Below are 14,517 nucleotides of genomic sequence, written 5' to 3'. Positions count from 1 at the left end.
GCTCGGCGTCGACTTGGAGCCTCTTGCCTTGCCTTCTTATTCTTGCCCGTTGCCGTGGTCCAGCCGGGGCACCTTGCTTCTTCGGGGGTGATTTCTACCCCCTCCACCATCTCGACTTCGGCATGATGCCCCACCACCACCGAGTTAGGCCGAGGCCTAGCCCGTTCTCGTCACCGGTGTTAGCCCGTTAGGGTTAGCTCCGCACGGCGTCGCGAAAGTTCGAAGTCGTATAATAGTTCCAAAAGCACCTACCGAAATAAATCCGGTATCGGCTTGATCACCGCAACAAACTGCGTTGAATGGTGCACAATAATCAAGGGTTTTCGCGGACTTTACCACCGAAACATTTGAGGAAACGGAGCGATGTTTGCGCGTCCGCACTTCCCGGCGGACTAGTCCGCCTCCAACAGTACAAATGAAGCGCAAGTAAGGACATTCGCCACAACATCGCATCAGAATCAATTTACAAATACACCCATCTGTATTTATAGACTTCATTCTATAACGGCAGACATTATTACACCGGTGAGCCTTGAGAGTTTTACATGAATTCAGAGCTACGGATTACACAGATGTTGAACGAAGTACCACATGCATGTGCTCTCAGCACCAACACACATCTGTTATTTCAGCGTTAAAATAAAATCAACATTACGTCGAAGTAATTAGCAAATACCACACCTTAACCTTCACTAACACAGCATGCGTGCTACCTGTAGTTTTTCTCTGGTACTGAAGACATAGCTAAAGCATATTCTTTAGTGAAAATTCAGTTAAAAATAAAGTTACTGATCAAATATTATAAGGTTAGTATTATCCACCTTGTCATTACTTTTATTGCGATAGCAATTATATGGACACTTCAACCGGATTTCTGCCGTCGGCGTCGCCGTGAGGTTCTGTATAAAGTCCAAGGGCGATAAAACCGTCGCCGCGCGCCGTATGCCCGAGTGAAAGCGCGCGGGGGATGCGCTCTATCACGGAGAGCGAACGCACGGCGGAAAGCAAACGCGACCGTCGCGCGAAAGCTCTTGGGGGTATGGGAGGGAGGCAGGCGGGGCGACGCTGTGCTGCTTCACCAAATGCTTATCTTGCAACTGGGCGCAAGGGGAACTGGCCATCAATATCCCACGCGAAAGCAAGAAAGCGGGAAGGCAGCGCGGGAGGGAGGGAGGGGGGGCAGCTTCTCCTCTGCCAACAACTTCTCCTCTGCACAACTCCTCTGCACTTAGCCCGGCGGTGGCGGTCGCCCGCACCGTCTCTTATCTCCACACGGCTCTGACCTTTGTATGCGCTGTGCATTCGCCGCTCAGTTTCCGTTAAAGCGATAGACCACGCGAACTTTCTTCCGCTGCGGCGGGCGTTTTCACAGTCGTTGTCTGCGGTCATTCAGTGTGATCTATTCGTGTTTGCTTGTGCGCGCTGGCACCACGCTTGTTAATTCAGTTAGTAACCGAATGTGTCCACGTTTATGTAGCCGATAAAACAACTATCCCTACTCCGAATAACTCTCTACTAATTTGTTATCGCAATTGATGCTTCGCCTTTCGGGCGAAACTGCGACATTTTTTATGGCTACGCATAAGAGAGTTTTGACGACTTAACAGTGTTAAATACGGTAATACAATATCGGCATATCTCAGCATGCATCACCACGAGTAAACTTCAGATGAAAGCAAACAGCTTAAATTGTGACCGCCTTTTACAATTATAATTGAGATTGTCTGTACTTTTTCAAATGTTTCCATTGGTGACGTATTTGATGCATAATTTTCATCAACTATAGTGTTCCCGCGAGATGTAGTCGCGCTTCAATCGCACGACCATAATTGATGTCGCTGCTCATTGGCTTGGAACCGTATTGCAGCCTCGCCTTCGCGGCGACCATGCGAATTGACCTTGGCCATTCCAACTAGAGCGTAGCAGACGAGCGAGTGCCCCTTGCTGACGTCATCGGAGCCTCGTGCGCAGCGCCGCCATCGGTGACACCTAGCTTCGCGCTTGCACGGTTGCCCGTGCTTATTAGGCTACGCTTGCGGCCAGAGCGTCTTTGAACAATGAAGCTCTAAACTTAGTCACCAAAGCAGTGTAAGAATTAAGCAGTGCACAAAGCGCGATAAAGAGGAAACAAGCGCAACGCCCTATATCATACAATGACAAGATACGTACTTGCGGTAAAAAAAAAAGAATCGGCGCACGGAACCATGTCCTGACATTCAACTTGGTGCTGTCTTCCGTTTTCAGAGCACATGCATGTGCAACCTGTCTTTGCACTATTTCAATTCGCGCACTCCAATCGAGAATCCAAAGCGAATAGAGCAACTACAGTTCTCATTAGTTGCGTGCATGAATTAAGCTTTATTATTGCGATAGCAATTTTATGGACACTTCAACCGGATTTCTGCCGTCGGCGTCGCCGTCGCCGTCGCCGTAGCCGTCGCCGTCGCCGTGAGGTTCCGTATAGATAAGATCTTCACCGCGCGCCGTATGCCCGAGCGGAAGCGTGCGGGGACGCGCGCTATCACGGAGAGCGAACGCACTCAATCTCCCACGCGCAAGCAACGAAGCGGGAAGCCAGCGCCGGAGGGAGCGGGGGGGGGGGGGGGGGGGGCACTTTTACTGTGCCAACAACCGCGCTCGTCGCTCGACCGCACGGTCTCTTATCTCTCCCACGCCCAAGCAAGGAAGCGGGAAGCCAGCGCCGGAGGGAGCGGGGGGGGGGGGGGGGTGCACTTTTCCTCTGCCAACAACCGCGCTCGTCGCTCGCCACACCGTCTCTTATCTCCACACGGCTCTGACGCATTCACCGCTCAGTTTCTGTTGAAACGATAGACCGCACGTACCTTCGCCCGCCCGCTGCAGCGTATGGGCTTGCTGCCAGCGTTTTGACAGTCGTTGTCTGCAGTCATTCAGTGTGATCTATTCATGTTTGTTTGTGCGCGCTCACGCCACGCTTGTTCATTCAGTTAGTAATAGTCGGGCCACATTTTCCAACGCACGCTACACATGTAATGCTGCCCGGATCGGCAGTGCAGCGCTACAGGTGTGTCCCTTCGCACGCGCGCTGCCCACGGGAAGCGCTTCTCATCAACACCACCGTTTCACACGCGCCTTCTCGTGGTCATCGAGTCTCTCTTCATGTCGGTCTACTTACGCCGCAGCACACCTGCTTACTTAATCAGCTCATGTTTACTACAATTCATTTTGCTACCAAAGCCGCTCACCTTACTTCGTATGACATTGCTGTGTTGCTATCGCATTCATTCCTTCGCCCTTAGGGCGAAACTGTGACATTTTTTATTACCAACTTCGACAAACAGCCACTATCACCTGATTTAACATTTTTCACATGCGACGTGTTTACCTTGCGGACACATTGAATCTCGGGCATTGTATTGCATGGAAAAGTTGTTTTAGAGGCTTGACGCGAACGTTTTCGAGAGAGAACGACGATTTTTCGGAGGCACTTAGCTTAGGTTATTTGCACATCGCCCCAAAAAAGCGGCTCGGAGTAGGTTTCAGCTTCAAAACAGTATACGCCGCAAGCGAATGGCGTCCGCACGGACATCCGAGGGTGCAAAACGCCTTTGGCGTGGGCTTCGTCGATTCGTGGCTGCACAGTGATCGAAGTTCGTTGTCCGTGCGGCTCTCCAAGGCCACTAATCGAACCGGCGACCTAGCGCCTAGTAGCAGAACGTCTGGCCACCTCCATGATCGATAACCAAAGAGCCATTGACGAAAGTGAGGCGAATAGGCTGGACAGCTGGACTTACTGGTCGTGGTCGTCGGTCGCGGTGACTTCCGCTTCGTCTTTTTTACCTCTATCGCGGTGGCGTCTTCCGGGGATTCCTCAAAAGAAGGTTCGGGAGCCGGAGGACGCGCGTTAGGTCGGTCGATGTAGACAGGCGTTTGATCCTCGGTCTGTACTGGTGACTCGATCGCTGTGACAGAGATGGCCGGTACGGCAAGATCAAGTTCCGTTTCAGAAGGCAAGAGTTAGCGAAGAAGTTTAAACGCAACACTGAAATGAATATAAGCAGGGTCGCTGTAAAAAAAAAAAAAAAAAAAAAAAAAAAAAAAAAAAAAAAAAAAAAAAAAAAAAAAACACGACCGCACGGCCAGCCAGGAAAAGGTTTCTCAGGCATTTGCGGTAGAAGAAAACGGCGCAAGATGGCGCTATCAGTGCCCAGAGCTGCTGCGCCAAGATAGATAGCGCCAGTATATTCTCCCAGTGGGAGCAGGGTGTGCTCACCTTCCAGAAGCATTGGGATTTTAAGAAGATGGAAGGATTTACTGGTCAGCAGTCAAGATAAGAGACCATTAGAGTATTGGTGGAAAAGAAAGCAGGGAAGAGATTGATAGAACCGGAGTCAGTGCAAGCGTAGGTAACGGCACAATATAGTGATATAGGTTTCAAATACGAAAGTTAAGATCGAGATCAGATAGGCAAAAGGCTAGACGGCAATAAATGTGGTAAAACTTGAATAAATATCAAGAGCTTAAAGGTGACAATTTGTCTCCGCCCTGTTTCAAAGGGGATGCCAATAAACATCATCATAATCAATGCCGCCGTATTTCCAGTATTCCGGAATTCTGTTAACTAACAGACGCTTTAGAGCACGCTACAGTGGCTAAAACACGGATAGCCACTGTAACAGTACCACCGTCCGGGTGCCGCCATCTTTGAACCACGTCGCCATTGAGTGCTTCCCATCGGCCTTCCTTTCGCGATACAGACGACGCGCTCAGCAAATGCAAAGAAAAAAAGAAAGAAAGAAAGAAAAGCTGTGTTCAGGCACTGTCAGCAGACACGAAGTGTCGCATTTCGATCCCCTTGGTAGACTGCAGGGTACGCGGAGATGACATGGTGTCGATATTTCATTCGGTATACACATCGCCATCTTTTGATTCATAGGCGCAATATGTTTTCTCGTACAGCCAACAGCAAGCACAAGCCCTTTCGCGATTCGCGGTGAATCGAGCAAGAAGTTGCACTCGATCGAAAGGCATTCGGATCACTGAAAGGGAGTTGGAACCGGTAGCTATATCTGTTTCGCGCTCCGCAAGCTAACTCCATAGTCCCTTCTAACTCCTTGCAAACAGTCTGTACGTTGGTTATGGTAACTTACGGAGGTCTGTCTTGTGACGTCATGCTGTGACGTTATCGCTCCTGGGTTGGAATGCGGCTCTTTTCGAAAGGGCCTTATGCGGGCTTGACGTTTCGACTTAAAACACTGTTCTCGCGGCACACGTTGGAGTAGTAGGTTTTTGAAGACGCAAACGTCTCCACGTCATACAAGCACCGCAGCTGACCGTTTGTAACGCTTAGGTAATTGAAGCTCATTCTTTGCGTTGGCGATAAAACAAGGACGTCAGAGGATAAGACGCGAATACAGGCAGAGGAGCAACGTTCTGTTTCGTTCGTGGTCTGCCGCCGCACGCATTTCGTTTGAATTTATTTAGGATCCCGAACCATGTCGCCATTGCGACTAGCGTGCCCAACAAAGCCCTTACTTTTGGAGAAGGAGAGAAACGCGGCTGCCAAGGCCAGCACGATGAACACGAAGGCACAGATCAGAACGAGCATCGAGCGACTGGTAATGTCCTCCCGCCTGCAAGAATGGCGAATAATTGCATCAACGTCGCGTTAGAGGGACACCACAGATACTGCAAAACATGCTCTAAGGGGGGCCTGAAAAACTTTTATACCTAATCATAGAATGGCCTCACTATCTATCAAAGGAATGTCGTCTCACGAATCCCATGCCGCAAACATTCGAATCCTTCAACTACGAGTGCAGTTATATAGCACCGATACCCGGCTTTCTATTTTCGTCTCCGTTGTACGAGTGTCGCAGTGACGATGGCGAAAACGCGCAAGGGTCTGAAATAGGGGGCCTACGTGCAAGAACAGAAATACGGAAATTACACGAAAATTACACGGAAATTACGGAAAGTGTAATTTATTTACTCAAGCAGTTTAACGTCAATATTCCTATTATAAGGGTCCCTCAGAGGTAAACAAAGGGCCATAATTCTGGATATGCGATGAAGATGATGAGTAGAACTCGTTGCTGGGCGAGTTGGTTGAAATCTGAGGAATACATTTTTGCGCTAACAGGAAACAAAGGACTTAGAAAGCAAATTAGAGGACGCTTAAGCTTCGCTTTTAAGAGTGGAAAGCGATAGCATTCAAAGATCCCCGATTGCTACTAACGGTTCCCGACGACTGCAGCTTATGCGACCATAATGGTTGCCGGCAAACACTGGCGGCGAACGCTATATGCGCGTATAGGCGAGCTTTCTGGTGGAAACGCGGCCTCTTGCGTGGGCCAATCCCGGAGATAGTGCACAACCGCGCCAAAGAAATTGCATCATTTTCAGGTTTCCGTTATTGTTTGTCACTTTTAATATTTCAGCCTAAGAATAAGATTTAACATAAAATTCATGCGCTGTGGTTGTTTTGTTTCATAACATTTGTTTGTGGATTGTCATTTTTCAAAATTCCGAGGAATAGCTTTGTCAAGAATGTACTTGAGACAAGGTATGAGCAACATTAATGATAGAATGGCGTAGCAATGTAAACCGCATATACCGCACTTCATATAAGAAGGCGTGGCATGTACATAAACCTAAATATATTCGGAGGGCTTGCGTGGTTGGGGATGATTTTCTCGGCCGCGGACGCCGACACCGACGCCGGATTTTCTGCGACACGGGGCCCTTAACGCTGTCGCGTTAAAACTAGGCAACGACTAGAGCCCGACCTATCCTTTCCTACTTTTGTTTCCAAGTCTTTGTTTCCTGTTAGTGCAAAAAAATATTCCTCAGATAAAGGTGGTGAGGATGACAGCTCTTTAATGGCGCAATGGCATCATTGGCAAAAATTCCAGTGACTGTTGAAGCGGAATTTTGATTTATGGCCTGAATTGCAAGTCTAGCAGAAATTTGCAAAAACTGGTAAGTTTAAAAAAAAAATACAAGCAATAAGTTTACAAATTCGTAGCTTTGCACCAGGAACAGATATCGCAGTTGTGGAAACTGCATCCGTTAGAGCGTCCAAAAGGACAAATTTGCCACATCAATTGCCACATCGTGAATTTGTTACGTCGTTTACAAGGGTTTTTACAAACGTCCTACTCACATATTAGTGGTATATTTGAGAGCCAAGTATCATGCATCAATTTTTGTTCGCTTTAGATGTACTATTACATGCAATTTACACAATAGTGATATCTCTTTTCATTGATGAGTTACAGAGCTGTAAACTTGATAGTTTCGTTTTTCTGAAAAATTTGCGATTTTCAACGGTTCTTATCAAAACATTGAAGGCCTAAATATGAAATTCGCTTTCAACAGTCACTAGATCTTAACTTCTTATTGTAAATGCAACAAACCTCATCTAACTTGGTGCAGCGGTTGCCGAGAAAAAAAATGTGGTTGATCCCTCTTATATAGGAATCGGTATAGAACACGAAAGTGAAACGTGTCTTCACAGAAGTAGTGTAATGTTTATTGCACATTGATATATAATGTCTATTGGTGTTTTGTGGCTAAAGCGCCCTTAGGCGTTGATGCACCCACGCTGACGCCTGGTGGCACGTCTCCTCCATCACGACTACCAACGTCGATGACCATGAGCAACCGTCGTGCATATGGAAGCTGCACTACGCTGCACACGCTAGCACAACGTGAAAGACGAAGCACGTAACTGACACACTAATACAACGCGCAAGACAAAGCACGTAACTGAATCGTCACCGAGTCAAATCAGCGCGTACAGCGCGTCGTAATTGCAGCCTCCGCGATCAACTTCAGAAACATTTTCAGAGCTAATTGCGGAGGCCACGCTCCGCTGTGCTGAGTACGGTGAACGCCACCTAGGTGGCGTTGGTAGTGCTTCTTGATGCCAGCGTCCCTTCGAATGCTGGCATCGAGGCGTCGTAGTGCTGAGACCACCGAAGCGTTCACTGTCGGTGCGCGTTAGTGTCATAATGCAGTACTTCTCTTTTCTGCTCGTAGGCGGCGGCACCGCCCCGAGCAAGAGCGCGGGTACACGGAGGAGTGTTAGATATATAAGGCGCGTCTGTGTAGCTATCTGCAAATGCGTTTGTGGCGCAATGGGTTAAACGCTCGGCGATCTATCGACGCGGACCGAGAGGTCGTGGGTTCGATTTCCAAATTTTCCATGTTTGTGGAACTTTTTCTTCTGGTTTCTTTCTTTGTATTATGTTCGTGTACATTGTATTGAAGTCATTGAAGTCTTGGTGGACCCCGGCATAAAACACTTTCGTGTTAAAAACGATTTCCCATTTCCGAGCTAAAGCTTCTTCTTAAATGGACACTAAAAAGCGAAACTATGTAGGCTTAGTTTAGTCTAATAATTTTTCGGGTACACACTCTACATTTATTTGGAGGGGAGAGCTTCTCCTTAAATGGACACTAAAAAGCGAAACTATATAGGCTTAGTTTAGTCTAATAATTTTTCGGGTACACACTCTACATTTATTTGGAGGGGAGAGCTTCTCCTTAAATGGACACTAAAAAGCGAAACTATATAGGCTTAGTTTAGTCTGATAACTTTTCGAGTACACACTTTGCATTTATTTGAAGGGGAATAGGCTGGAGGAGAAAATTAGAGGCGAAAGTTTCCATTCCTGAATTTGCATCATTAATTTCGAACCTAAACTGCAGCACCCGTACTAAATATGATATGTGACGGATTTTAGCGTACTTTATCCGTTTTCTGTCAAGAAAGTTTGAAGGCTCCTTAAGCTACACTTAACAGAATCATGCGAAATCATCGCTGGCGACATCCGTTATGATGCCTATATTCAATATCCTTTTCTTTTTAGATGCGAAGCAGCTTACAAGGTCGATCTAAATGGTCGCGAAGCTTCGGGCGAAAAGCGGTTCAGAACGAATTGTCACCGACACCAGCAAGGGTGGTTATGGGAGCAGCGATTGGAGCGTGACTATGTTTGGAGGGACCAAACATCGGGAAAGAAAAAAGCGTTTTTTGATTAAAGCGAGACATGGTTAGATTCATTCGACGAAAATAAAATTCCTAATAAATTTTATGTACGCATGGCGAAAAAAGATCAACTCTATTTTACTTGATCATTATCAATAAATGCCTTTTTTCAGCGCCCACCGCAAGAGCGCCCACCGATAGCGGCGGGCGTTGACGCCGCTATCACTTACAATGCAGTGCAACTCTTGAAGTGAACAGAAAGGCGCGCTCGTAAAGTTCACGCCCCCCTCACATGTTGTGTTGCTTTGCTTGTCGACGTTTGTCTCAATTTGGTGACGCGGGTAGTTTCATTGTTTCTTAACCTGTTCAGTCAAAAGTAGTGAGTGTGACCGCCAGATAGTTGTTTACTTTAGTTGTTTTCGTGAGACAGCGCTGCCCACGGGCTTGGTGTCCGACGAAAGGAACACTCTACGCCCAAAGCGTTCGTCAGCCTCCAAACAAAGTATGTTCTGCGCAAGGGTGAGGTTTCGACACCCGTATGGCTGAAATTTTCCTGCATCGGTTTCCGTGCTGAAAGATCGAAACGCCCATCAAGTCGAAGGGCGGGGCATTTGAATATACAGCTATACAATATATAGGCCAGCCTTCGAAAACAAATTTCGCGCCTTTGAGAACAAAATGACGTCACTTATGTTTTTAACGGATACGACGTCAAATTATTTTTCCTTCCGCCGGAAGTGTTCCCTTCTCACACAGATGGCGCTAAGCCCCATGAACCGCAGATGAACCGCCATGTTTTGAACGTATGGGCTTCTATGGAAGCTTCGCTACCAGGTATATTTAGCTTGCAGCTTATGGCGGGGGCTTTACGTCCCTCCGTCCCGCGGCGTCGCACACCCCCACAGCGCATGCGCGTCCCCTCCCCTCTCTCTATCCTACGCTCACCCCTTTCTCTCCTCTAGGAATCCTCTACGGAGCGGCGGCCGCGTCCCACAGCGCAAGCGTCTCCTCCCCCTCTCTCCCCTCTCCTACGCTCCCCCCTTTCTCTCCTCTAGGAATCCGGAGCGGCGCGCACGACAGGTGGTGCGACAGCTGCATACTCCGCTGGGGGCGCCACGGTAGTTCCCCGGTATGAAAATGACGGAGCGCGCGCGCCTCATTCTGTCTCCTGTGCAGCGCCGGGATGAGCGCTCGGGCCACTGCCGCGAAACCATCTCCCGCTCAAGCTCCCGCTGCTTCCCATCCACACACGGTTCCTTTAGCGGGAGGTGGAGTAATTTTTTTAGCTCCGCCAATTTTTTTCATTTAGTCACAAGGACTTCATAGGGCAACTCGGTGGATTACCTGAAGATAAATCGCACGATAAATCGTCCCGTCCAGGTTGGAAATTAAAATCTTGGCACGTGTACTTATTTATCCTTTTTCCTGGGACTGTATTTTGCCCGCTAACTTAAAGTTATCGCTCAGTGCCAGACGCGCCTGCTTGATTTGGAACTTACTCGAATGTTATCGTTGATTCTATCTGTGTTGTGTACGCTCTCGCCGAACTTTGTGTAATCAGATTGTATGCGCGACACGGGTTGCGCAGTACTTTCTGGAAGACGAGCGGGTGCGCCAGCGATTACGCTGGATCGTTCGATGAGTCATGTAGAAAAGCCGATCGCCGACTGCGCTCGCCGCTATGCTATCGTTGTGCTTTGATTGTAGCCTGTTTTTCTGGACACTGTTCCGCAATACACAGTCTTTCCTACTATGTTCTTCGCAGTCCCCACAATGTGACAATATTCACTAATCAACTATTTATTATATATCACCTAAGGGCACATATGTCCTGATGTGAAATTGAAGGAGAATATTTGAGCTGTGTCTGCATGCCTAGCAGAAATCCGAAGACTATAGCGGTCGTGTTCCGAGATATCCGTCCACGAATTCTGCTAACAAATTTCGATGGCATTCCAGTTAAGATCATTCCGAACTGCTTGACGCACGCCTTTGGTAAACTTTAACGCAACGACGTATTTCTCAGCACACTTTACGCTCGAATATCTTGAAAAGTGATGCCCCGTGCCTATAGTCTGACGATTTAAGTGAATAATAAAGTGAATAATAAGAAAGTTTGCCTGGTTAGTGCACCAGGGAACAATGTGATATGAAATAACTCTGGCCTAATGTTTCACACTTTTTTGTTTGGTCACTTCTACTGGATTGGCCAGTCAGCGGGCACCGAAGGTGATCTACCGATAATACCGCCACTCTCAAAAATAAGTAAATTAATAAAGAAATTAATAAATAAAGAGGGGAGGACAGAAAGGGGGCTTGCGCCATGCGTTTACTTACGCCTTCGTGCCTTCTGTCGCTGGAGAGAAAGATGAAAAAGAAAAGTGTAGAAAATAACTTCAAACAAACCCAAAATGGCCTCTATACCGAAGAGCGCGGCCATAGAAAGTTGCGTTGGTTGTGCAATTGTTCAGGAAGGAGACCGCCACAGAACACCAAATGCAGCTAACTTCGAAGATTTTGATTTCTTTTGACAGTCAAAGAAACCCTAGACGCTGTGGCTATATAGAATTGAGAGTTTTTTTTTTACCTCTGCAAAGTTCATATCATTTGCAGAAGCACTGCGCAACGCCCTTGATACTGACTGTTTTAACACCGATAACAAACAAAACAAAAAATTGAAAGACGCTTAAGCTTCGCCTTTAAGAGTGAGACGCGATAGCACTCAAAAATCCCTGAATGCGTGTCAGGCTTCCATGCAACTGCAGCTTTCTTTTTTCTCCACCTTCGCCTCTGCGCGCCGCTACCGTTTTATGCTGCCGTAGAGTTACTGTATTATGCTACTTTGATAGCATATACGGTAACTGCCGAGGAGGCGAGCGCCATCTGGATGGGGTTTTCGCAAGTAACCTACCCGGGCTTGCCGCTCTTGGTAAGGTAGAAATGCTGTAAAAGGGGTTTGGGTTTGAGTTTCCTCGTAACAGAATTATGTTTTCTCGTGCATTCAGATCAAAATCCGACGCTATCGTGTCTGTAGTCGTAATTTACGATTTTTCTGCCGGATTTTACTTTGAGAAATTCAATTTTTGTTCATTATAACGCCTTGCGCCACGCCGTGGGCCTTTGTGGTCGGAGTGGGTCGGGATAAATTTCTCCGCCACGAACGCCGTTGCAGCAGAGTCACGCATGTGATTGAACGTGCCGCTCGCGCCCCTATTAGCCAAATCTGGTCACATGCGCAAAAAGCATCCTTTTGAGGGAAAGCCAACTTCACAGCTGCGCCTACACCATAGAGTTTATATGGCCTGCACTGCAGGGTGCCTCGATGAAGCGGCGCTGGCATCGAGGCACCCTACTGCACTGCCGACCGCCGCGCCACCTGGCCTTAGCGGAATGAAGCAGCAAGCACACTTGGCAGCCGAGCCGCGCGGTATCCTGCATTCAAGAGGAGTGGCTTTTCTGTTTAACACGGATACACGTAGGGTTATATACACTAACTTTAGCAGGGGTTGGCCGACAGCGGCGCCGGAGAGCGGCTAGGCCGGTGAAAAAAAGTCCCTTTGCGAAGGCCGTATATAAGGGCAGAACGCGCACGGAGCCCAGTCCGGCCTCCTAGAACCGTTGTTAGAACGTATAAAGTTACCTTCAATAATTGATGTATAAAAGTCAGTGGTAGAACGCGGAAACACACCGAGAGAATCGCAGGCTAGAGGGCGTCGTGAATGCGCACGTTTCCTATACAATATTTGACTCTCCCGCTCGCTAGGCTATGATGCGGCGCTGCTGTCAGTATGGAAAGCTCGTGCGTCCAGAATTCGTTACTTGCGCTGGCAACACTGAACAAAGATGACTACGACATCCAGGTTCACGGTGGCTCTTTTGCTTGCTGTCTTGCTCACGTTTCTCGTTTGTGGCGTCGAATCGAGGTGTTACGTCGAGCAGAAAAAGGAAGGAAGGAAGGAAGGAAGGAAGGACGGAAGGAAGGAAGGAAGGAAGGAAGGAAGGAAGGAAGGAAGGAAGGAAGGAAGGAAGGACGGAAGGAATTACTTTATTGAAAGGGGTTGGGATGAAAGATTATGAGCTCGATGGGTGGGACACCAAGTCCAGGGCTCCACTGGCTTCAGCCGCCGGGTCCTTGGTACCAGTCGTCTTACTTAGATCAGTCTCGATGATTTCAGCGACGAAACCGCGGAAATAGTTGAGCTATGCGTGCAAACGTCCGGCCTGCCCAGCGAGCCGCATCAGATTTGTTGAAACCTTTAGCCTTTGAAGCTAGCTGGAGGTTTAAAAAAAGCGGTTTGTGCGTAGCGAGGCTCTCCGAAATGTGCAAGCGCTTGTTTGTGGCGTTGCTCCACTGTTGCAGGTACGACAGCTCTGACAGTGCATAGTCTTTGGCGATGTTGGTACAAACAGCTAAGACAAGTGCAGCTCGGACTGGACATAATTTTTATCAGATTCTAGTTAAGTCAATTACAGAGAGCGCAACGTACCGCGTGCTAGAAAAGTTTGTGCTTAGCACAAGTTTCTGGAAATACTGACTCGAAACGTGCCTCGAAAGGCGCTGCGATAGCTGTTCCAGTTAAAAGTATTCCCTATTGCATCTTTCTTTTTCTCTTTCTTTCTTTCTTTCTTTCTTTTCCACTATGCGCCTGTGGACGTAGCATATGTTTCGCTTCCAACACTGGCTCCTTTTAAATACTGGGATTAAAACATAAGTGCTCTAAATACTGATTAAAAGGGAATTAGTGGAATTTTTAATTAATAACTGTCGATTATTGCGCAAAATTCTGGTGCTCGCCACTCCTGTGAAGCTTGGACAGCAAAGATTATATCCCGAAACCCTCATTTTTCTTTTTCTTAAGCTGCTTCAGAAACACACAGTTTATTATGTCACCTGAGGCCCTGATGATGATGCAGAATATAAATGAAATGCAATATAAATCGTGATACAGAATGATTTAAGAGTACTTACAGCCAGTGGGATCTTTTCCAGATCATGAGGAGGGGGAGAGGTAAATGAAATAAAAAGCAGAACGATTATCAGTTGTCTGTTCCCCATATATAAATACAGACATAAAAACTTGCACTTGGGCAATGACCTCTTAAGCGACAATGTTATATCGTCATAAGTGTGGCTTAGAGGTTTGATATGAAAATAGAGGTTTGACATGATATGACTGACATGCTAATTGGTTGATTTACTGGTTAGTTTGGCGGCTTAGTGAGTAATAGGCTAGCTGGCTGGCTGGCTAATGGTCTTGGTAACTGCCATAAGCAAGAAAATCCCCAAACCACTAATGTCATACCATCATAAATCACAATTGGCCTTGCGAAATTTGATATGAAAAGGTGAGACTACTACTATTCCATATGTTGTGTTGCTCATGACAAAGCACGACAAAGGGACTTTACGACTGTCTGACTGACTTAATTATATTATAGATTCGGCTGGCTTGACCGACCGATCGACCGACCGACCGGCCGACCGACCGACCGACCGACCGACCGACCGACCGACCGACCGACCGACCGACCGACCGACCAGC

Source organism: Dermacentor silvarum, chromosome 5 (genome assembly GCF_013339745.2).
Source record: "Dermacentor silvarum isolate Dsil-2018 chromosome 5, BIME_Dsil_1.4, whole genome shotgun sequence".
Taxonomy (NCBI): domain Eukaryota; kingdom Metazoa; phylum Arthropoda; class Arachnida; order Ixodida; family Ixodidae; genus Dermacentor; species Dermacentor silvarum.
The sequence above is the reverse complement of the archived record's forward strand: the minus strand, read 5'-3'. Positions refer to the sequence as shown.